Source organism: Triplophysa dalaica, chromosome 25 (genome assembly GCF_015846415.1).
Source record: "Triplophysa dalaica isolate WHDGS20190420 chromosome 25, ASM1584641v1, whole genome shotgun sequence".
Taxonomy (NCBI): domain Eukaryota; kingdom Metazoa; phylum Chordata; class Actinopteri; order Cypriniformes; family Nemacheilidae; genus Triplophysa; species Triplophysa dalaica.
The window spans coordinates 12,896,303-12,918,948 of record NC_079566.1 but is presented as its reverse complement, the minus strand read 5'-3'; the positions used below and the strand labels follow the sequence as shown (position 1 = coordinate 12,918,948).

Below are 22,646 nucleotides of genomic sequence, written 5' to 3'. Positions count from 1 at the left end.
TTATTGCACATTTTTTAATGCACAACATTACTGAGGTGCAAATAGTTACGTTATCTGCCATTATTTATAACTATCAATAGCATCTAACTAGTATTTCTACTTAATCCAAAGAAAATACATAAATATATATTTCTTTATTTCAAATTGTGGCTAGAGTTACAGGTAGAATGTGAAATGTTACAAGTGTATTTCTGTGCTGTCGCCATGCAGTTGTGTTTGTGACTGGTTTTGTCACGCGATTAAACAAATTGTGCTTTCGCTGTTAGGCATACATATAATATCCGTTTATGTGTTTGTTTTTATGCTGTATCCTAAAAAAAATCACAGCACCCCCTGATCAAAACACGTTCCCGCGTCTATGCTAGCAACCACATACTACAATACGTTAGCAATGACCCTTAGCAAAGATAGCAACACCACAAACGCCTCCAGTACTTCTGCACTTAAAAGCCTCAATAACATGTCCTTAAAAAACTACATTAGTATTGTTATGATGATTATAATGCAGAGTGCAAAGGTGATGATCAATGAGTCGTTGTGGTGAATATCAGACATCTTACAGCCGCTCAAAACTGCTTTGCTATCTGTAAATCCTCCCATCAGACTATGGGCTTTAGAGTATTCATAATGTTATCCTGGTCTTGAAATTGAGTCTCAGTGTGGCTTGTCATGTCACATCCAATTAATCTTGTGAAACTGCCGAGAGGGATCTCGCTCTGGAAAAAAGAAAATAAAAAAGAGGAAAAAACGTCTACGGACACCCGGTCACATCCTGCATCCTTCACTCAGGGTTTTTATCTTGACAGTGCTGTGAAGCATTTGAACATTGCGAGATCTGAACCTTGAAAAACAGCTGCTTGATTTTTCTTCACTTTTTTCAGTTTATACTGGTATTTGTAGATAGTACAGTAGTAAACATTGTGGAAGGAAATCGTTCAAAAACAATGTGCGGCAGACAATGAAATTATTTAATATTTAGTGACACAATTTTCTCCACTTCTGTTTTGTTTACCTTGTTCCTTGCTTTCTCAATTTTTTTAAACACATATAGTTTAATAATTTACACAAAATTGTTATTTTGTGTAAAGTTATTATCATTGCTTATTACTGTTGAAGAAAGAAATAGAATAAAAAGATGCAATTTATTTTCTAAAATTAATGTCTCTCTTCACCTTTTATCGAATTAAAACAACTTTTTTTAGTTAAATACAACTATGAAATATAGATATATCTTGAATCGAGGTGTGTTGCTGCTGTCTTTCTTATACCTAGTATCCCCATATTTCACAATCTTAATTTTTTTGTCATAAATCATTATTATTTGTCCTTGGGTTTTGCAGATATCCAAGCAATACAAAGTATTAAAAAGTACTTGTGAACACAAATTGTAATAAAATTTAAACTACAGTGTTTTCTCCATTTTGGACCAAAAAGGACATCCAAGGTTTGAGAGGGACAGCGACAATATGTCGAAATTGGATAACAAACACATTTCTTGTATTATATCATGATCTCTTTTGTAATCATAGTCTCTCTATGGCATTGAGATGTATCTGCAGGAAATAATATGTATTATATAATGATGTTATCTTTCATCTTCAATTTGATCAGGTTGTATTTTTCAGAAAAATGTCATCGAGAGAATTATGGAGGTCATGACACCACCATAAATAATGTGTTTTTTATAGAATACCTCTGGGGGACAATGCAGAAGGCAGAAGGGTACACTTCTGTGCTTCCTCGGGAAGGCCTAAGCCCTAAAACATCTGCGAAAAACACCTTTAAAAAAAAGTGACTGACATCTGACGGCAGAAGAGCGCTCACAGCAGAGTTACGTGCCGTTTGGCTTGTACAAACCTCAAGTAAAGCTCAGCTGGAATTGAACAGCGCTTTTCTGTCAGGAAATGATAGGAGGAAAATGCTGTCTTGAACGTGCCACATTATTCAAACACCAATGTCCCAAATTATTTTCTGCGCGGCACATAAGCAACAAAAGATGTGGGGTGAAACTGAACGCAGCATTCGAGTTTATATTCCAACAGCATGACGCTTTCTGCCGGTGGTTACGAGAGGTTACAGAAAGAGCTTCGGTATTTATTGAATGCTTTAAGTCCCACAACAGGGAGACAAACTTCCACTTTTAAAGGCAATAAATGATAAAAATATCACAGTGTTACCCCTCACATTGATGATATCAAACACAACTGCTTTATCACCCAATTTTAAGATCATTCATTGAAAAACACCCCTCACTTCAAACAATCGATCTTAAGAATTCAACAGTATTTTAGCACAGAAGACATCCGTTACGCTGGGGTTCACTTGACTCTCTTTGGCTGTGCATTGAACCACTCGACTGATCCAAGTTTGTAAAAGCCACTAAACGCTCTCCCAGTGCACGGAATCAATGCAGAACAGCCACTACACGTGCTCATTGATCTGAACATCGCATGGATGACTTGAGCTCACGTGAGGCAGATGAGATGATCTCGTAAGGATCTGCATCGACTCGCATACGGTGAAGTCTGAAGATGGGCCGTGGGCTTTTCATCAGCCTCGCTTGTGGAAAACGATTCAGTGATTATCTGACAAACTCTGACAAGCTCAACTCTATTCTGATGCTGCTCATATTGATGTCTTTATATTGAAGACGAAAGAAGAGAGCAATGCTTGGTGCTTAATCATATAGAACAGAAACGGTGAAGTGTAAAACCTCCACAAGCGTCTCATTCCGTTGTTTGCGTCCCTGGTTTGAGCTTCAATGCTACAAGCAAATAAAGTCATGTTTATGTATGAGAAACCAACATCGAATGCCTGGAAGAATGTTACAAATAAACCAGCTGAGCCAACTAAGACTTGTTGTGTCTTTTTAAATGGTTTCTGCAACCCACACTTGGTAATAAGATTTGAATCTACAGCAAAACATGTTGGAGACATGAATTTGGACAATACTGTACAACACGGAGGAAAAACGCCTACATGCCCTGACAGAGCGTTAGATGGATAGGATTGTGTAAGATTCATCTGGATGGTGTGAAAACAGCCATGTCTGAAATCAAAAGAGCAATTGGATTTTCAAATGCACAACTGGACTTGACTTTGAGGTTCTTAATGGTCAACGCAAACAGATTTTCTAAAACGCCATAAAAATTAACACTGTACACTAGCTTCATTACTGTTCCTTATTGTACATGTGACTACAATACATGTCAAGTGCATGTCTGCTAAAATAATAAATGGAAAAACACTTTACAATTAAATAAACACATTTGCTAACGTGAACATAAAATGAGCAATATAGTCCTTTAGCATTTATTCCATTTCGTTAATATTAGTTAATGTCTATACAATTGTACATTTTTAGTACATTAACTAAAAAAATGCTAACTTATTGTAGAAGTGTTACTCGAAAAGTGATTTTCTACTCTTGTAATATAGAATATACTCATGCAACCCTGAAAAGAACACTGTAAAAATAAATTAAGTACACAGTCGGTCTGTCACAATATCAAAATTTCTCTATGTGGTTTTCGTGACCAAAATAATTGCAAATGGCGATAGTATCACGATATCTATCACCATTCATTTTGAAGACATAAATGATGCTGTCGGTCAAATTCGTTTTTTGATTTTGTTTATTTTGTGTTTGTTCAGTCAATCACACTCAAAATACAAATGTTGGCAGGCAGAGAAAAAGAATTCAACCATTGTGGCTCTTAAAGAAACATTTTAAACAGTTGACAATATTAACATATATATTATTTATAGCCATGCTTTTAATATCACGATTATTGCCGATACCGGCATATTGTCTCCCTAATAAACAGAATTTATATGTACTTATATACTTACTTACTATTTCTAACTACAAATAATGTAGATACTGTAAATACCATTCAGCAAAGTGAGAGATATGTAAAACAAACACTGTTGGCTGTGAAATTTCGGCATCTTACTGAAGGTGGACATCTGTATTTGCTGAATCAATTACGTTAGTATGTTAGCAAACTGCATAGCACATTCATGAAAGGGGTTTGTTTAGGGCTTACTTAACCTTTTAGTAACTTTATCGTCATTTAAATTAGCAATCGCAATTATACAGAAACATTTAGCAATATTTATCAGACTGACATCTTGGGTTTGTTAACTGTCAGCAACCTTGTGATTTACTCACATCAGAAACTTAACAACTACCCATATTTCTGTAAAAGCATTTTTTACAAACGCTGTTTTTCGATACATTTAAATCATATAATACCAGTTCTTTAACTCATGCTGATGCACTCTATGCCAGCGAAATTACAGCGGATGACGGATGTACAATTATGGAAGTGATTTAAGCTATAAAATACACGGTTGAACAAAGAGATCAGAGTTAAAGAGATGTCATGGCGTAACGTTGTAAGGCACAGATAGAACTTTTTTGTCAGAGTGAATTCTTATTTCAAAGAACTGTCAGAGGTAATCGTATCGGGTTTTGACATTTTGATTTCATGTAAAAGTGGGAAAAGATTCATTTACTTCTTTGTTAGGCTGTCATTCGCAACCTGCCTTTGTCATAGTTAATAGCCTATAAATGTAAACGACCCCAATGAGGTCCAAATTGTAGTTTTATGGCTTTTAGTCGGTCTGCTAGCTTCAATGTCATCTAAATGCCGGTGTTCTCCGAATGGTTGGCCAAACTAACCTGTAGCATCTCAAATCCAGTTCTTGGAAAATGCACTAAAAATATTGATGAGTGATGCATTGTTCAATTTAATGGATGTTTATAAGAACTACTGTGGTGGCAAATCTGGGAAATGGCAATGATGTTACCAAAGCCTCATGGATATCCAAAAGGGGAAAAGGGTTGATTCCTTCGAAAGGTCTCAAAATGTGAAATACACAGAAAAGCCAACTGTGTTACTCAAAACATTTCATATGGTCTTTTAATAAGGAGGCTGCCCTTTTTCACTGACCTGAGACCAGCTCATCCATTCTTCAATCACGCTTTCCTTATGCCTGAGCCAAAACTAAAACTGCGCGCAGACAGCAGATCGATACGTTTTTATTGGGTGCCATCATGGCTCCGCCAGGCCGCGGTTTAAAGAGGTCTGCGACTGCTGGGATTTGGAAGGTACTGGGCATCCTTGTAATAACCTCACCAGATTACGGCAATACGCCACGGGCTTTTCAGCGCACGCTCTACTTTATGTGACCAGGTCTAAGGGGGACAAGAATATATGAAACAAAAGATTAAGTAGGAATCCCTGTTATATTTTTCTAATTCATTGAATACACAAGGGCAACTTGCTGTGGACGAAACCGCAAGATGGACCTCAGGGACATCCATCCAGAAGGACGCAGGTCTTAATCCCTCATCCGGCAGGTCTGCGTCCCAAATTATTCTAGAGTCTCTGGGGAGAAGTTGATCACACTTTATCTAGGCCGGATGACTGCATATGCGTTAAGGTTAGAGCAACAGTAGACACTTCCAATATATCAAAGCAAACTGCACAAGTGACAAAAAAGGACCTTCAAATCGACGGCACCTACAGCAATATATTTATAATGAGCGTGAGCTTAAACCATAGAAAGCATTTAAAAGGTTGATTAAAATAGTGTTTCCCAGGGAACGTCATATGATAAGAGAGCAAATACGAAAGCCCACCTGGTTTATTCTATAAAGATCTAAGACTAGAGATATCTCAAGCGTGTCCCACCGAAGGCATTAATTTACACAAGAAAATTGCCGATAGATGTGAAATTAACCATCATGGTGTTTCGTAATGAGGTTCTTCACTCGCTGATAGAGCAATGATGACATAGTCCACCAAACATGCCTTGGCTGGTGGACTTGTATATATAGCGAGATAATATCCTAACAGACTTGTAATAGGACGAGGTTCCCTCCAGAATTGAAGACAAAATTACTTCCATTAGGTTATTTATAGGCCAATTGTTTAGATCGTAAGCTTAACACAGACAGATTTGGTCTCTGTTTTGCCATGCAAATCATAAGAGCGGAGTAATTTACCGAAGAGACGCTATAAATGTTTCATCTAATGTAGAGAATTATACCTTTATGAAAAGAGAAATCGCTGAAAATAACGCAATTAAGCGGGTAAGGTGTAAATCTTGATCTAATGCTGTGATGTTTGAAGGCCCTCCATTATTTGTATTGTAATTATATTGCTTCACAATAAGATGTAATTTATTAACATTAGTTGATGCATTGGCTGACATGAACTAACAATATGATTTGTTCAAGATAAAGGATGGTTCACCCAAACATAAAAATGCTGTCATTATTTATTGACCATCATGACATTCCAAACCATGCCAAGATATTATGAGATTTTAGTTTTGTGTCCATATACTGAAAGTAAATGAGGCCAAATGTTGTTTGGTTAACAACATTCTTTAAAATATTTTTTGTTTTCTGTAGAAGAAAGTAAGTCACACAGGTTTGGAAGACATAAAGCAAAGTAAATGATGATAGAAATTTCATTTTGGGTCATTATGCCTTTAATAACAATACAGCAGATCTAATACAATTAGAAGGAAAACAGGTGCCATTTCATCCGGTTGAGTTTTTTTTATGTGCTTCTTTACATAGTAGAACCGATTTATAGATGTTGTCGGTTCATACTGCTGTTACCACTTTCTCCAACAAGCGGATGTAATGAGACCAGTTTTTCAGTTTGGTCAAGTGATGTTCGATATATGCTTTACTGTTCGTTGTAGTTCATTGTGCATTAACTGTTAACAGATACAACGTCTGATTATTAAAATGTATGAGTAAAGGTTACCCAGTGGGCAATTGATGTTAAATAGACATCAAATTGACGTCAAACATCGGCATCAAAGAATTGGTCAAAAATGCAAATCAAATCGATGTCAAAATTTGACATCAAATTGACATCAAGTTTTGACGTTAATTTGATTAGCAATTTCTTTTACATTTTTTAACAAATTGATGTCCTATTCTAGACCAATAAATAATGAAACAACAGTACTTAATGTAAGACATGTTTTATTAAATACAATCAGCTACAATTCCAGAAATTTAAAATGTTCTTAAACCACTAATAAATATAAAATCCTCCTTGAATTACTTTTTAATTAAATATTAACATTTAAATTGATATATAAATATTAAGTGATCAGGAAAAAGCCATCACATGACAAAATTGTACATATTACAGGTTTTGATATCATATGAAAGCTCTCAAGCCCTTTCCATTTGTTAAAAACATTTACATTTACGTGTAGTTATTTAGCAGACGCTTTTATCCAAAGCGACTTACAGTGCACTTATTACAGGGACAATCCCCCTGGAGCAACGGGGAGTAAAGTGTCTTGCTCAAGGACACACTGGTGGTGGCTACTAGGATAGAACCAGCAACCTTTTGATTTACCAGTTCAGTGGTTTAACCCACTAGACCACCCACTCCATAAAAACAATTTGTAAATTAAATAAAAACAGTTTTGGAAAGGGCTTAATAGCTTTCATATGATCCTAAAACCAGTATTTTTTATTTCACCATGTGATGGGTTTTCCCAGATCATATCCCAAATGAACAAAAATAATTTTGATAAACAATTGGCTTAAGGCCTACTTATTCAGAATCTGAACACACATCAATCGCCGATTTCCCCTTTTGTCGTCCCATACCCCCACATCTATCGGGAGCAGACCGGAGATTTTTTAGCTGTATTTTTTTATTTCAGCCTCTGATAATGAAGGTTTGGACTGCTGTAGTGCACCTAAATGAAGATGAAACCACAATTAGCACACCTTTTAAGACATTAAAATATACCTAACATTTTTCGGCAACCATCACTTGTACATAGAAGTTAATGCAAGTTGCTGCTCTTAAATGTTTATTAACACTAAGATGTTCCCAGGTTTAAATAAGTATCTGTTAAATTTAGAAATGTGCACTACTTGCAAATATTTAAGAGTTGTTAAATGTTTTAAATGTGTCAGTTTACTAAGATAAGATTGTAATTTAAGCATTACATGTTTAATTTACTTAAAATGTAGCATATGTTGATAGACACTACATCCTCTAATCATACAAGAAAAGTAATGTAGTACCTATTATAACACGACATAGCCGTGTTTTCCAAAGGCCTTCTTCATTCCTGAGCCATCCATATTCATTGTTGACATCAATTTGTTTGTAAGAATTCTGAAAAAAAAGACAACCATATCAGTATTCAATGATTGTTAAGATTGTTGAACAATACAACTAAGTGACCAGAACAGCTGAGAAGTTTTCCTTTGAGCACAGTAACACAAATGGTCATTGAACCAGCTTTTGGTACCTTTAGTAGTGTGGGCTGGTCCTGCTTGACACAGTGGACCTTCTACCAGGACATTTTAGAACACTTCATCAGTGTGTATCAAATTATGAATTATAATTATGGGTATGTTTCGCTTTGTCGCATAGCATCGGTAAAGAGATTCAAATGAGGGCATTTTTATTTTATCCGAATATTAATTGCAAAACTAACATTACTCACTGACATTTCTAAATCGTTAACTCAACGTTACACGCTTAATGGATCGCACATTAACATTACCTCAGAAATCTTCACGGTACTTCTGGCGGGATATTTCAACTCACCAGATTCTAATATATCGCCAAGTCATATATTTCATCAAAACACAATCTTCTAGGTTTTCAAAGTTACCCAATATATATCGTATTTTTTATTTCATGAGATGTTTATTACTCACCTGATAAAAAGCGACAACCTTGTCCAATGCTTCGACCGCATAGCAAACACTGGCCTCTACGCAAGACGTGATGACGTACGTTTCAACGGTCAACGTAGTAAATCCTCCAAATATTTTTATAAATTTTATATTTTTACGTGTATGTATAAAATAATATGTTATACTACATTTGCATCAAATTTCACACAAAAAATAAATTAATTGTTGTAGTCCATTCACTAACTTCAGCTGCTGAGAAACCCGGAAATGTGAAATAGGCCATGGCGCCGTCTACAGGTGGTATTAAGAAATACATAAGACAGATAATAAATGGGCATTAAAACTACAGAGAATGAATGGGCATTGTAGGCCCAACATTTTTCATAATAAAATTAATGATTAATTAATGATTATTAATAAAAATTAAGGAAAAATAAAAATTTATAAAAAATTTATAAGAGTTTTTTGACTAAAATGAACATGAAGTTGTAATACTGTAAAAATGGTACATACATTATAAGGTATTACAATTTTATGAGTATTTTCAATTACAGCAATGTTTTTCTAATTTTACAGTAATATAATATCACTATAAATAACAAAAATAAGGATACATAATACTTTATGTGGGGTTACAGCAAAAATGCTGCTTTTGTTTTTAATATTTTAAATTGTAATTACATCTGAATGTATTATTGGCAAATCAGTATATTTTCTTGTAAAATTTAACAATCACTGTTTCCTTTTATTTCAGCATGAGTATTTACATACTTTTAAAAAAAGTGTTTTTTACCACAGAAGTTACAGCAGTCCACTTTCATGTACAAATCCAAGAACTGCTTCAAAAGATGTGACAAATAGATGCATTTTGAGGGGCCAGTTAGAAGAAAAATGCTATTTCAACTGGATTTACATTGATGTCAATATGATGTCAATACAACATCAAATGAATGCCTATAATGCAACGTTGATTTGACGTCATTTCAATGTCAAACATATTGGGCTATATAAAAAGATGTGAAATAATGCAAAGCAGGTCTGGTAAACAATGGTGGAAGATAACTGTTTGGTAACAAGCATTCTTCAAAATATCTGTATCAGAACAAAGAAATTTATACATATTCTAAACAGTGAGTAAAATCTTTTTTTTATGGTAGACTGTTCCTTTAAGAGCCACAGTGGTTACATACTCTCTTTCTCTCTCTCTCTCTCATTCTCTCATTCTCTCTCTCTCTCTCTCGATCTCTCTCTCTGTACTAAGGCACAGTTTTGTCTCTTGAGCTCCATTGATCTCACACTGAAGCTCATGGGATGCTGAGGATGGTCTCCCTGGTCATGTATACATTATACAGCACATATCGATTTTTTTCTCTGCGTTCCCTCCCCATTTGCTTTCTACACATAGAGATGAACTGCGCTCCAAGGCCGGTTTTAATGAACCTGTGATTGGCTGCCCTTAGCCTTGGGATCCGGGGGTGTAATTAAAGGTCTCATCTTGCCTCACAGAGAACGAAATGGCCACTGGTGCCTGTCCCTTAGAAAAATACACGCACGTTTACTGGCCCAAAAACTGCCAGGGACAAGATTCATGTTAGCTCTGGGCTATTTGAGGAAAGTGAAGGCTCGGAATGCAGCCGAGATTCACGCGGGTGCCTAAATATAGAATCGAAGACCAGGACCTGACAAGGTCGGGAGGAAATCTATAGAAACTTCTTTTTTAATCAATAGCGGTTTTTAATCTGTCAGTGGACAGGAACTGAGACAAGACCTGTTGGCTTTAAACCGCAGGTATCTCAACCTGCAGAGGAAGCAGACAGATGGTGTAAAAGAAAATCTGTAATAAGACGATGAAGATGGGGTGGGGAAAGTGGGAAGGTCATTGATACGTCAGATGAAAGTGCAGAAATCTAGGGGTGGTTTCCTGGACAGGGATAAGTTTAAACCAGGACTAGGCCTATAGTTAAACTACGACACTAAAGTCGTTTTTACAAACATGAATGACAAAAAACATAACATTTGTGCATTACATTTAGTTAAGCCTTCACTCAACCACATATCATACAAGCCGTGTGCTTATTTCTTCTGTCGAAAACAAATTCAAGCTTTTGGAGAAATCTTTCTAGGGTTCTTATCCATATAATGGACTTAAACGGGGTTCTGTTGATTAAGGTCCAAATTTCAGTAACATCACAGGCTTAAAAGGCTCTAAACCACACCAGCTGATGAATAAGGGTGTTGTCTAGCGAAACGATTGGTCATTTTCGAAGAAAATGGAAAAATTATATTATTTTTAAACATAAATACAGTATATGTATACATATATGAGGTCCTCCGGGATGTGCGTCCACGACTTCCACATTATGCAATCACGTTGGAAAGGTTACGTGTGACGTAGATTTCAAAATATTTAAACATGCCTTATATGCACACGAACTGACCATTTTAAAGAATACTGTTGCACAAAGACATATAAAGTAACAAGTCATTCAACATCCAAGAACTTTTGAAAAGTCTTCTTTCTCTAAACTCGTAAACACTGGGTTGGAACGTTCGCTTACGCCAGACCTTTCCAACGTGAGTACAGAGTACATGAAGTCGTGGATGGGCTACGTAGAGGCACTCCGAGGCAGAGCAAGCCATATATTTATACAATTAACTGGCATTAAAAGTATATATATATTTTTATTTCTTGGAAATTAGCAATCGTTTCACTAGACAACACTCTTATTCATTGGCTTGTGTCGTTTAAAGACTTTAACATTCGAAGCTGCACTGAAAAAACTTTTTCAATTTAATTAATTTTCTTAAAAAAAAAATCTAAATTAATTTTACATAATAAAATCCTCGTAACAATTAGCACAACATTTTTTGAGTAAAATCGTCTGCTATAATTCAGCTACAGCTAAGTAACCAAAATTAAGTAAATTCTACTTATTAAATGCATTTATATTTTGTTAAAACATGAAGTAAATGTTACTTAAAGTAAACAAAACCAATAACGCTGAACAAAAACATGTGTCTAACTTCATGGATCACTTACTTTCATATTGAAATATAAAACATTTTTTACAACATAGATGGTCAAGTTAGAAGAGACTGGTGGTTTCTGTACAGGAATTAGCACAGTTACTGCTCAATAAGTGAATAAACACACTTCATGACTGCTATCGTGCCTCCCTCAGCCTAGGCACATGCAGTGCTCTTTCGACCAACGGTAACAACTTTAAAAAAACAAAATATTACCAAAACTTTACTAAATCTCAAAGATAAATCAACAAAAAAATGAACAAGTCTTTCTCTTTACTGAAAACACTTAAAATGACAGTTAATCTTGAAAATGAATTTCCTAAAGCAGTGAGATGCAAAGTATGCTGGGAAATACAGATCAATTGCCAAGGTAGTTACATTAACAAAAATGATTTATGTTGTCTCAACACAAAATAAATAAGTAAACTTATTTAGCCCAATTTAAATGGTTTTAACATAATACAATTTTGTTGGATTAATTTAATAATTTGTTCAATTAAAATGACTCAAACAAAATAAATAAAATCTTGACAACCGAAATTAGTGGATTTTATTCCCAAGATTTTACGTTATTTTAACTACATTTTTTTGTTAAAACGGGACTTATTTATATAAAGTGTATTTAATAATTAATTTTCATAAAATCTACTTGATGAAACTGAAATTTGGACCTTAACTGACATCCCCCGTTTTTGTCTATTTTATAGATAAGAACCCTGAAAAATCTTCCTCAATTTGTGTTTCGACAGAAGAAATAAACACACAGACGCCGGCTTGTATTACATGTTGGTGGGTGAATTACTATGACTATGTATATAAATAATTTCCTACAGATCAAGATCAATCCCCAATGTAAATGTTTTTTTAACACTTTTACAAATACCCTTTGGCTGTTCCCATGCACACAGTGGAATCTTAAAGGAACAGTTCACCCCCAAAAAATTTTTCAACCAATTACTGTATAGTGCCATTCCAAACCTGTGTGACTTTCTTTCCTCTGCACAACACAAAAATAATATTTTGAAGAACGTTGCCAAACAGTGCCGGCCCCCATTGACTTTCATTGTGTGGACACAAAACCACTGAGACATAATTTTCTTACAATATCTTTTTGTTCAACTGATGAAACGGTCATATACAGGTTTTAAATGATATGATGGTGAATAAACGATGTCAGAATTTTTATTTTTGCTTAAACAAACCCTTTAAAGGCTTTGTCAAATACGACTTTCTTTGGATTAGACATTTCATTTCATGTTTCCAGTGTGACATTATAATCACTATTGTTAGAAATCCAGGAGGCGCTGGCAAAGCCTATTACAGGAGGGCTTTAGTATTTGGACAGCATGGGGTGTCTGTGTGCTCTCTCTCTCTCTCTCTCTCTCTCTCTCTCTCTCTTCATTCATACACATGTATGGGGACCCAGCACTGACTGCGATGATGGATTAGCTCTCAAACGCTGGTCTTTTCTCTCCTTCCCTCATCTTTCAGTGCCACAAAATATGACCACATCAAGAATATATGTATTGCTGACCCTTGAATTCTACACGGACTGAAAGAAAAAGCCAAGCAGAGCGAGAAAAACTTAAAGAATACTGTATATGAAATGGCTGCTGTATAAATAAATGGAGAATATGAAAGGCAGAGAGATGATGGTCAGACTCAGCAGAAAGGATTTCTGGCTCAATTTAACAAAGTCGACCAAGTGTTGCTCTTCATAAATGAGACACTACAGATTTATTCATCTTATGTTATTGTTGGCACTGTTGCTTCACTGTACATCAGTGTTTTCAAAGATATACAAAAGCCGTAAATATCAAGGAATTCAAAAGTGAGTTTTGACATGGATGCATTTCTATTGGAGATGCAAGAGACCATTTCAAATCAGCATTTCTAGATATATTGTGGTCATTCCAGTGTTTGTTGAATTTCAACTAAATCAAACCTCAGGAGTGACACAAAGTCATCCAACAGAAATGTGAAAGACTGACAGCATCACAAGACACATGAAATGGGATAAAAATCGAGGTTATCACATAAAAAAAGAATGTTTTACTTTTCCTAAATACTATACACATAATACTGTTGTATTGCTTAAAAGTGAAATATGTTATCTTTGACGCATTTGAGGTCTGAAAAATACAGAGCATCTTTTCTGTTAATTGAATTTTCTGTAAATAAATGCAAATAGAAACTGAACTTTGGGAGAAATGTTGTCAGAAGTTCATAAATTGAAACAACAATTATTATTTGAACTAAATACATACTGTACCTATAAAACCGGTCTGTGAAATGGTCTCTTAATTTTTTCCGTGGCTGTTTCTGTAAATGACACATTTTTATTTTGCTTCTGAAGTATATTAGATATCTTCGAAGTATCCCGGTGTTGGAAGTTATCATAGCAGTGCAGCACAGATTCAACATCTCAGCATGAATCGGCAGTTATGACACATATTGTGATTCATTGTATGTGCTGAAGTTACGTTCTGGCATGAAGAGCTTCATATGGCAGCGCCTGCAGGAAAGATTGAGCACAATATAAACTTTGCCATTTGTTAGCAAAATAAAATGAACCGTCTCTGTACAAGGGTGCAACAGATGTTGATCTAAATGGCAGCAGCTAAACCGTGCAGTGCCAGGACTACAGATAGGGCACATGGCATTTGAGACGGGCTGCATTTTAACTGCGTGACTGCTGCTAATACATTCACATCATCCACACGCTATGGAGAGAACAGCAGGCCAACAGGTGTCAATCCATACTTTAAAGATGTTGGCAGTACAATTCCAAGTAAGACATTTAGCAAAGCGTGTCTTTTCCAAAAACATACAAATATGATTGAAAACCACATAGAAGTAAGTGAATTTCTCAAGGCCTGGCATATAACTGATTCTTCAAAGAGAAGAGCCCAACATCAGCACTATTGTTTCAATTTATTTTCAATTCAGTTGTCGTTTAAGATATACGTTCTCCTTGAACATGTGGCCCATTAGACAAAATCCCAGTTTTGTTCTCATTGTTGCATCGGTTCTCTGTCAGTCTCATTTTTCATTTCCCAAAGCTGATTATCGGCCAGGCAACAAGTCATGTTCAGCTCAGACAGACAAGTTCAATAAAGCACAAAGTTGTCAAACTTTCCAATTATTCAAAAAATGAAATTTCGTTCCTCATCCTCATGTCATTCCAAAGACTTTCTTTCTTCTGCTGAACACAAAAGAAGATATTTTGAAGAACGTTGATTACCAAACAATATTGACCCCCATTGACTTCCATCGTATGGACACAAAACCATTGAGACATTTCTCAAAATATCATCTTTTGCAGAAGAACAGAGGTCGAATAACTGTCCATTTTAATTGTGTGTGAACTATCCCTTTAACCTGGTTTGTTTCACAAGCATTCTTGGACATACTGTAGAATATCTTCTTTTTTTCTCAAATGATGCAATGCTCCCTCTCCAAATGATTAACTGTAAATACAATTTTATTTTTTACCTCTGTCTCCCCCAAGCAGAATATCAATATAGCTTTTCAATTATTGGTCGGCCCAAAGTGAGGTCTAGACACTGATCGAGCAAGTGATGGAAAGAGACCGAGAACGAAGATGGAGATAGAGACACAGCTGTTCAATCTGCCGGCCAAAGTAGTAAAAAAGACAATCGTGTCCTCCTGCAGAATCAGAAACATTCATTACAAACCGTTGTCGCATGGACATCTGCCTCTCCCTTCTCCAAAACTTGGACAGAACAGAAACACAAAATGATTAGCATAGTTTTGTGACTTTATGCCAAACCGGCACTTGTTTAATGAGCTGACCTCATGAAGAAATGCATCACGAAATGCCTTTTATCTTCCATTGAGCGTATCTACATCAATTTGCATTCATTACCGCACATCCACTGGTGGTAACTAATAGTCTGGTCTTGCAGAAATATGCACACACTTAGGTCCGTGTCACCGGCTTCACACATAAGCAATGCATACAAACAAGCTAGATCTGCCGAAGAACATGTCTTAACATACATTCTGTCATAGCTCGCTAGATGAATTTTTATCGGTCACTCGGCACGGAAGCGTGTACTGTTAACCTTGACTCGATTTTATGTCCGTGCATACGCATCCAAGTTCAACACCCACATAGACCTACACACATAAACAGAAGATAGATAAGCAGGGATTGCACACCATATGGAGCCGCACGCACTCACGACTGCACACGCTCGCCGTCACACACACGCACACAGAACGCCGGAGAAGAAGGAATCCATCTACTCACTGAATGAAGCAGACGACACCAGGAGCTAATATCAAAGGATTGGCACCGAGACAAGCTGGCTGCGTTTCGTCGAGAACGCCGACAGATCCGTAGAAAGAGAGGGATCGAGGAAGGAATATCCGAGGATACCTCTGAACCGGATTGGGGAGTTGGGGGTTGAGAAAAACCAGATCTTTTTAAGATCGGAGTTTAGGCTTCCTTCAGATGGTTTCGGTCTCTCTTCTTTCTATCTCTGTGCCTGGCTCTCCTCTTGCGAACGATATCAGGTTCCTGATTTTGACTTGCGATACAACTGCATTTTGTCCGGGGTGAAAGAAACAGAAAAAAATCTGTCAGGGAAGCAAAAATTGAAAAAATTCCAGCGGAGATAAACAACTCAATTCTCTCGCCTGATCTCCCAGAGGCGTAAGTGGGGGGATAAAAACAGAAAGGAAGGGTTGAGGTAAATTGTAGGAATAAGAAGGCAGGAGAACATTTTGTTTCAGCTGGGAACAAACTCTCTCCCTCCGTTTCCCCACCCAAACTCAGTCTCTGCAGTGTGTTAAAGTCTTAAGGGTCATTTGAAAAAGGAAAAAATCTCATTTTTGAGATGAAAAGAAGATGAATAGGAAAGGCCTAACTTAATCAAACAGGCGGGAGATAACACCTCATATCTGTGGCATCGGCCCCCTCCCTCCCTTTATGCTCGCCGTCTATTGGTCTTTGGTCTTGTTCTCTATCTTTTCTTTCGATTTATCCCTACCTGAATAATAAGGCTAGAGCATACAATAAATTTGCGTTCGGTTGCCCCACATTGTTAATCGAAGGCACACCATCTGCTCCCTATCTCGATTCTTTCTTTCTCTCTTTCCGCACCGACACAGCAACACTGTTGAATGTTAATCTAAAAGTGAAACCGAACACAACATCCTATTTTTCCGCAGCTCTTCCGTCCCTTATCTAGAGAACTAGCCAAAAGGACAAAAAAGTAAAGCCACGGACAGGAATCAGTTGGATGTCAAAACTATGCTCCAATCTGATCCCGAGCGGCGACCCCCAGAAAAACCACTTCAACCTCTAGTCCTCCATTTTCAATCGCCTGCCGGCAGGAAGTTCAATTATCTCCCGTCGAACGGTATTGCTTAGGATCCTCTCGACATGATGTGAAATCAAAGGATCCCGGGATGATTGGATGATACTTATTCCTTTGGCCCCTCCGGGTTCCTTTTCAACTCGAAGTGATGGATGGGCGTCTGAGTGGTCAACGTCAAGAGATTTCAATAAAAAATCCTGATCAAGGATGTGTTCTTTTATTCGCGGAAAATCCTTAGCGCTCCCGTGAGCACTTCTGCCAGCAGGAAAGTGGGTGCATTCTGAGAGCGTCTGGGGACGAAGAACCTGAAAGAACTTCTGGCTGTCAGCGGGCGGAAACGCGAGGCCAGTCACTGGTGGAGAGATGGTCTTTTACGGAGCCTGGAGGAGAGGGAAAAGGCAATTAGGAAGGTATAATTAAAGTCGAGAAAGACATGATGATACAAAGACAATGATGTAGAATGGAGCAGAATGGTCTCTTTCAATTACCTACCTGATCATTCAATGAATTTATTTTGCCATTCACATTGTCTCTTCTTTTCTCCATTCTCAGTGTCAGACACTGTGATTAGCTAACATTTCTCACTTTTGTCCTTGAAATGACATTTTAATACAATCACAACTAGGGTTGGACGATGTATACCAAATTGGCATCTGACGATGCCTACAGTGAAACATCGCAATGGACGATGACAACGTGGGGCGAGGAGGGGTTATATCAGTTTGCTAGATGGCAAAAACATTAAAAACAATTATAGAAGGGCTCCAGACTGCGACCAAACTGCATTTTGCGCCAATTTTCAAGACAGCGTGAGCATTTTTACAAGTTGTTGTGCACGTACGACCTGCTAATTTGGAATTTCTTCCAGTTGTTAATTCATGTGGAAAGAGGAGTAGATTTTTAGCCCAACCGTGTAGGCTGTGTGTGTTATTAAGCAATAGCGCAGGTCACGCATCGCCCAACGGCCCAACCCATGTCATCGTCTATCAGCCCAACCCAAATCACAACATGCTTTTCTTATCCAGAACACATACACAAGCTTTCCCAACACTATTTTAAAATATGGCTAATTCTTACTTTCTAAAGGTGCTGTGTGTCATTTTTTGGAGGACCTATAGACAGAAATACAATATAATATACATAACTATGTCTTCAGAGATGCATTAAGACCTTACATAATGAAGCTTTATGTCTTTATTACCTTAGAATGAGCTATTTCTATCTACATACATAGCAGGTCCCCTTCGCAATGTTGTTTCTAAAGAAGCCCTAAAAAGCTGTTCTAGAGGGGGTTTTGTAAATACGTTATCTCCTTTCACAGTGACATGCGTGACGACAACTTAGTTCTGTGTCAGCCGCCGTATTGCTTCGAAAGGGAGGGGTGGAGTCAGCCTTTGGCTGCAATTCACAACCTCACCATTGGATGCTTTTAAATATCACACACTTGACCTTTAAGAGAGGCAATACATTTTTGTACATTCACGTCAAAAAATTCCTACAAAATAGCCACATGGTAAAATTGTTTCCAGTGGGATCAGATTGTGATCTCCAGTGTGAATGCTTTCAAAAAACAACAATCGCTTTAATTATATTTCCACAGAGTGAAGTGCTGTTACATGGAACAGAGTGTTGAATGTTCAGCAGTAAATGTTAGTAAAACTACTCTCTGCATGGTTGAACGTTACGTAAACCTGTTAGCTCTTGCTGGAATAAAGAGCCGTGATGGTAAGCGTTGCAAGAGGGGAAGCCAGTCAAGTGCCTGCAATGTTTCTAAATGTGTGAATCTACCAACCGACCGCGCTTTTAACATAAACACACATCAAAGCGCTTTACCTTACATGAACAAGGGATGTTTCATTTTCAATTGACTTAATTTAACGAATCCATTTGCGTCATGTGTTAGATAGTTAACCCCAATCTGGCAACAAAAAAGTATTATGTAAATGTTGAACATTGCATGCACACAACAAGTGAGATTAAAACATCAAACAAAGGTCGACAAATCACATCTTTTTTTGTTTGAAGGTCATTGAGAGAAAACATTAGATGCACTAAGACATTAAAATTCATGACGCTGGAGTCAAATCTCATTTCTTCTTGCTCACAGAAACATAATTTATCTGGAGTTTGGTATACAAGCTAATATAAAATATTACTTTTTCTTTTTTTAGTTGAACACAGAGTTCTTTTGACTGAGTGTGTGTGTGTGTGTGTGTGCAGAGGATCTATTTTTAATCTTGATATTATGGAACCTCACCGGGTTTTGCGAGACAGCTGAGCTAATGCGTTGCAGTGAGCACGTTTTGTGCGAGGAAACTCAAATTTGGCTCTCTGGGGAGAACATTCCTTTTTGTGCGTGTCCGTGCATTTGTCCTTGAAAAACATTAGCATGTCACAGGTGAAAAAAGGCACTTATATGGGAAGTCTGTGGTTTTCAGCCTTCCTCTATACCGTGCATTTTTCGATCATTCATGTAAAATCAATAGGTCTAAGCCCAACCAGAAATCAAACTCTGTGCCTTCAGAGCACTTATTAACAAAGACTTGAGCGAAAGAGGCTGAGATCACATTCTGTACTTTTCTCCGAGTGATCTAATGCTACCGCGAGTGAGTCAGAGCGCAGTGCCAAGAAACCAAGCAAAGGTGAGAGGTTGAAAACGAGATTTGTTTTTCTCCTGCTCTTCCTGCGCTTTGCGCCGTGAAACATGATTTGGTCGGTTTTTTCATCCTTTTATTTCTTCCCCTCTCTGACTGAGATAACAGCTCTGTAAAGGATTTACGACTCCGAAAGATTTCACTGATAAATCTGATGCTTTGCATCATCTGAGAAACAGAGAACAGCAGTGAGTATTTCACTCCTCTATCACGCGACTTTCTCAATGCAATTTATGAATCAAGTCATGGAGATGATGGAGCACCTGGCCTTGTGTTCATTCTTTCTTCATCATAGTTTTAGAGTTCTTATTTTTTCAGGATGTACCATTGCTCTTTTATAGCTTAGGAGAGTTCATGAAAATCATGAAATGTTTCATTTACAGTATACATCTTTAAGTCATATATACTGTACTTTTCAGCAATATTTCTATTCCTTACTAGAAACGAAAATAGACAATTGTTTTGAAAATTGGAGCACACTGCGAGACATTGATCTCTTGAGAAACTCACATTCTATGTTTTTCTTTAAGAGTAAAACCTGAAGATTTAAGTCTCCATTCGGCCTCCATTTGATCTCATCATATTTCACTGGTTCCTTATTTGCAAAAAGTATCATCGAAAAAAATGAAAAATGTTTCTTCATTTACTCATCCTCATGTCATTTCAACATGTATGACTTTGATAATATAATATCCCATAATATACCACAGCAGGCACACATACATTAAATGCTATTCTTTTGTCCTCTCACACTGAGGTGATAAAGTTAAATAACCTTCACACACACACACACACACACAAACACACATAGAGGCTGTGGTAGCACACCAAGCAAAAGCAGAGCATCGTGGGTAAGCTGTCACAATCACCATTAATCTGTCCACTCCTCGCTTCTATCCTGATTTACATGCAGAGTTCACCGGTAGTCACGTTGATGGCAGTGACAATATACGAGTGCTGCATGCATGCATGTGTGTTGCGCACGCGGACGAGGACGAGGCATGTGTGAAGGATGTGTTTGACCTGAGCACATTGGTTTAGGTTGAGCGGTCCTGTGACACAGGCAGTTGTTAATGACTGTTGAGGGATGGGCAGATGGGGACCAACGGAGGAGGTGGAGGGGACCTGACAGATGATGAGAGAAAGAATGAGAGAGAAAGAAAAGAACAAGAGGAGACGATGGAGAGGGGAAAATGGCTGATGGACAACAGAAAAGGGGGTATATGGGGGGGGTGAGGAAATTACAATGGTAATTTCTAAGACAACTCAAAGGAAAAGGGTGAAGAACGAAGGAAAAGAGAGAGGGATAAACTCACCCATGGCTGTCTTTCTTCATTTGAATCGAGCTGGGTCTACTGCGCTGAGAGAGAAAGAGAGAGAGAGAGAGAGAGAGAGAGAGAGAAACCTCAATGGAATGCCAAAAGGACAGACATCACGAACGCATGTGCCGGCGCAGTGCAAAAATCCTGAAACAACCGAGAAAACACTAGAAAACTAAATCACAGATGCGCACAAGTCTCCGAGCCGGCCCCTTGCATCATTCCGGCTCATATGCAGAAAAGCACAATGGCTTGTTAATAGGCAACATAGATAATCACACATGCAGCAATAAATCAGCGTGTCAGCACACACACACTCGCGCACATGCGTGCAGCGGGACGAACAGACTCCACAGGCGCTACTTCAGAGGACGCCGGGCTGCCCCCTCCTCCTCCGTATCTTTTACCCGGTCCTCTCGCTCCGTCTCTTCTGCGGCTTGTGTTTATTCAGCACAGCTCATTTCCCATGTGAACGCAACGGTGGCTTCTCTTCATTCTGCGTCCTTGTCATCCTAGCGTTTACGCCCCTTTCCTCACATCCAGTACGGTAGAATTGAGCTTGCTGTAATATCTGGCAGCTGGGCTAGCGTGTAAACTGCATTCGTGCCTCTCTCTCCCTCAACCTTTCTGGTTGTATCTCAGTACCTCTTGAGCACTGCCTCCAATCACAGGCAGATCCTTCTCTCTCTCTCTCTCTCTCTCTTTTTCTCTCTCTCGACCGTATCTTTCTACTATCACTCAGAAATACTGTAAAATATACATTAAATGTACATTCAACCACGAATCTCACATACACCAATTTCACCCTCCAACAAAACTTGCGTTCAATGACACAACGATAAACCACCGATGCATTCCCAAACTCACAATCCTTTTTGCTGACTTAAGGTTTTGACGTAAATACAAAAATATTAAGTCACCACCGGTCAAGTAAGAAGTGTTGTATTAATTGTAGGCAACAAAAAACACGTGTTAATCATGTTATTTCATGCATTTTGTATAACTCATGGTTTGGGAAGGGGGAATTGAATTCAATTTGTTTTCAAATGTTGAGGATTTCCGTCTTATATCCATGCAATATAACCTCCAAATGGTATACAAATTTCATGCATAAAAATGGTGCGATGTTTGGTTTAAAAATGAAAAAACTCGCAAAATTGCAGCGGTCATCACAGCCACCTGGCCAGACCAAACTGGACACATTCTTGGATGCAAAGCCACCTAAAAAGAGTAACACATAATAGAAGTTATTATTTACATTCATGCATTTGACTTACGCTTTTGTCAAAAGCTAGTTATGCATCCAAGAAACACATTTATCAGTATGCGCTCCTTGGGAATTGATCCCATGACCTTGCTTTACAGGTTGACACAATGTTGCATTTATCTCTTGTGAAACAGCACGACGAGGCCAAATATGTCATTGTGCTTGAGTACATAGACAAACTATTTAAAAATCAATTCCAGACTGACTACAGGAAGGTGTTCTGTGTTACGCCTTCAGGAAGACAAGCTCGATTGCAAGGCTTAAGTTAAATGATATGGAAAAGTGATACATTGACTTTAAAGTAATGGTTATTCAATACTTGAC

At 37.6% G+C, this 22,646-nt stretch overlaps 1 protein-coding gene across 2 annotated transcripts in view; it reads right to left on the bottom strand.

The window, feature by feature from the left end:
* Positions 1-21,670, bottom strand: part of LOC130415389 (glutamate receptor ionotropic, kainate 5) — a 69,848-nt gene extending 48,178 nt beyond the window's left edge. For both annotated transcript variants that reach the window (XM_056741054.1, XM_056741055.1), the window contains exons 1-3: positions 21,463-21,670; positions 21,053-21,096; positions 16,011-17,462 (exon numbers count right to left, since the gene is read on the bottom strand). The gene's annotated coding sequence lies outside the window, so the exon portion shown is untranslated. The remainder of the gene's footprint in view (positions 1-16,010; positions 17,463-21,052; positions 21,097-21,462) is intronic.
* Between the last annotated feature and the right edge of the window lie 976 nt (positions 21,671-22,646).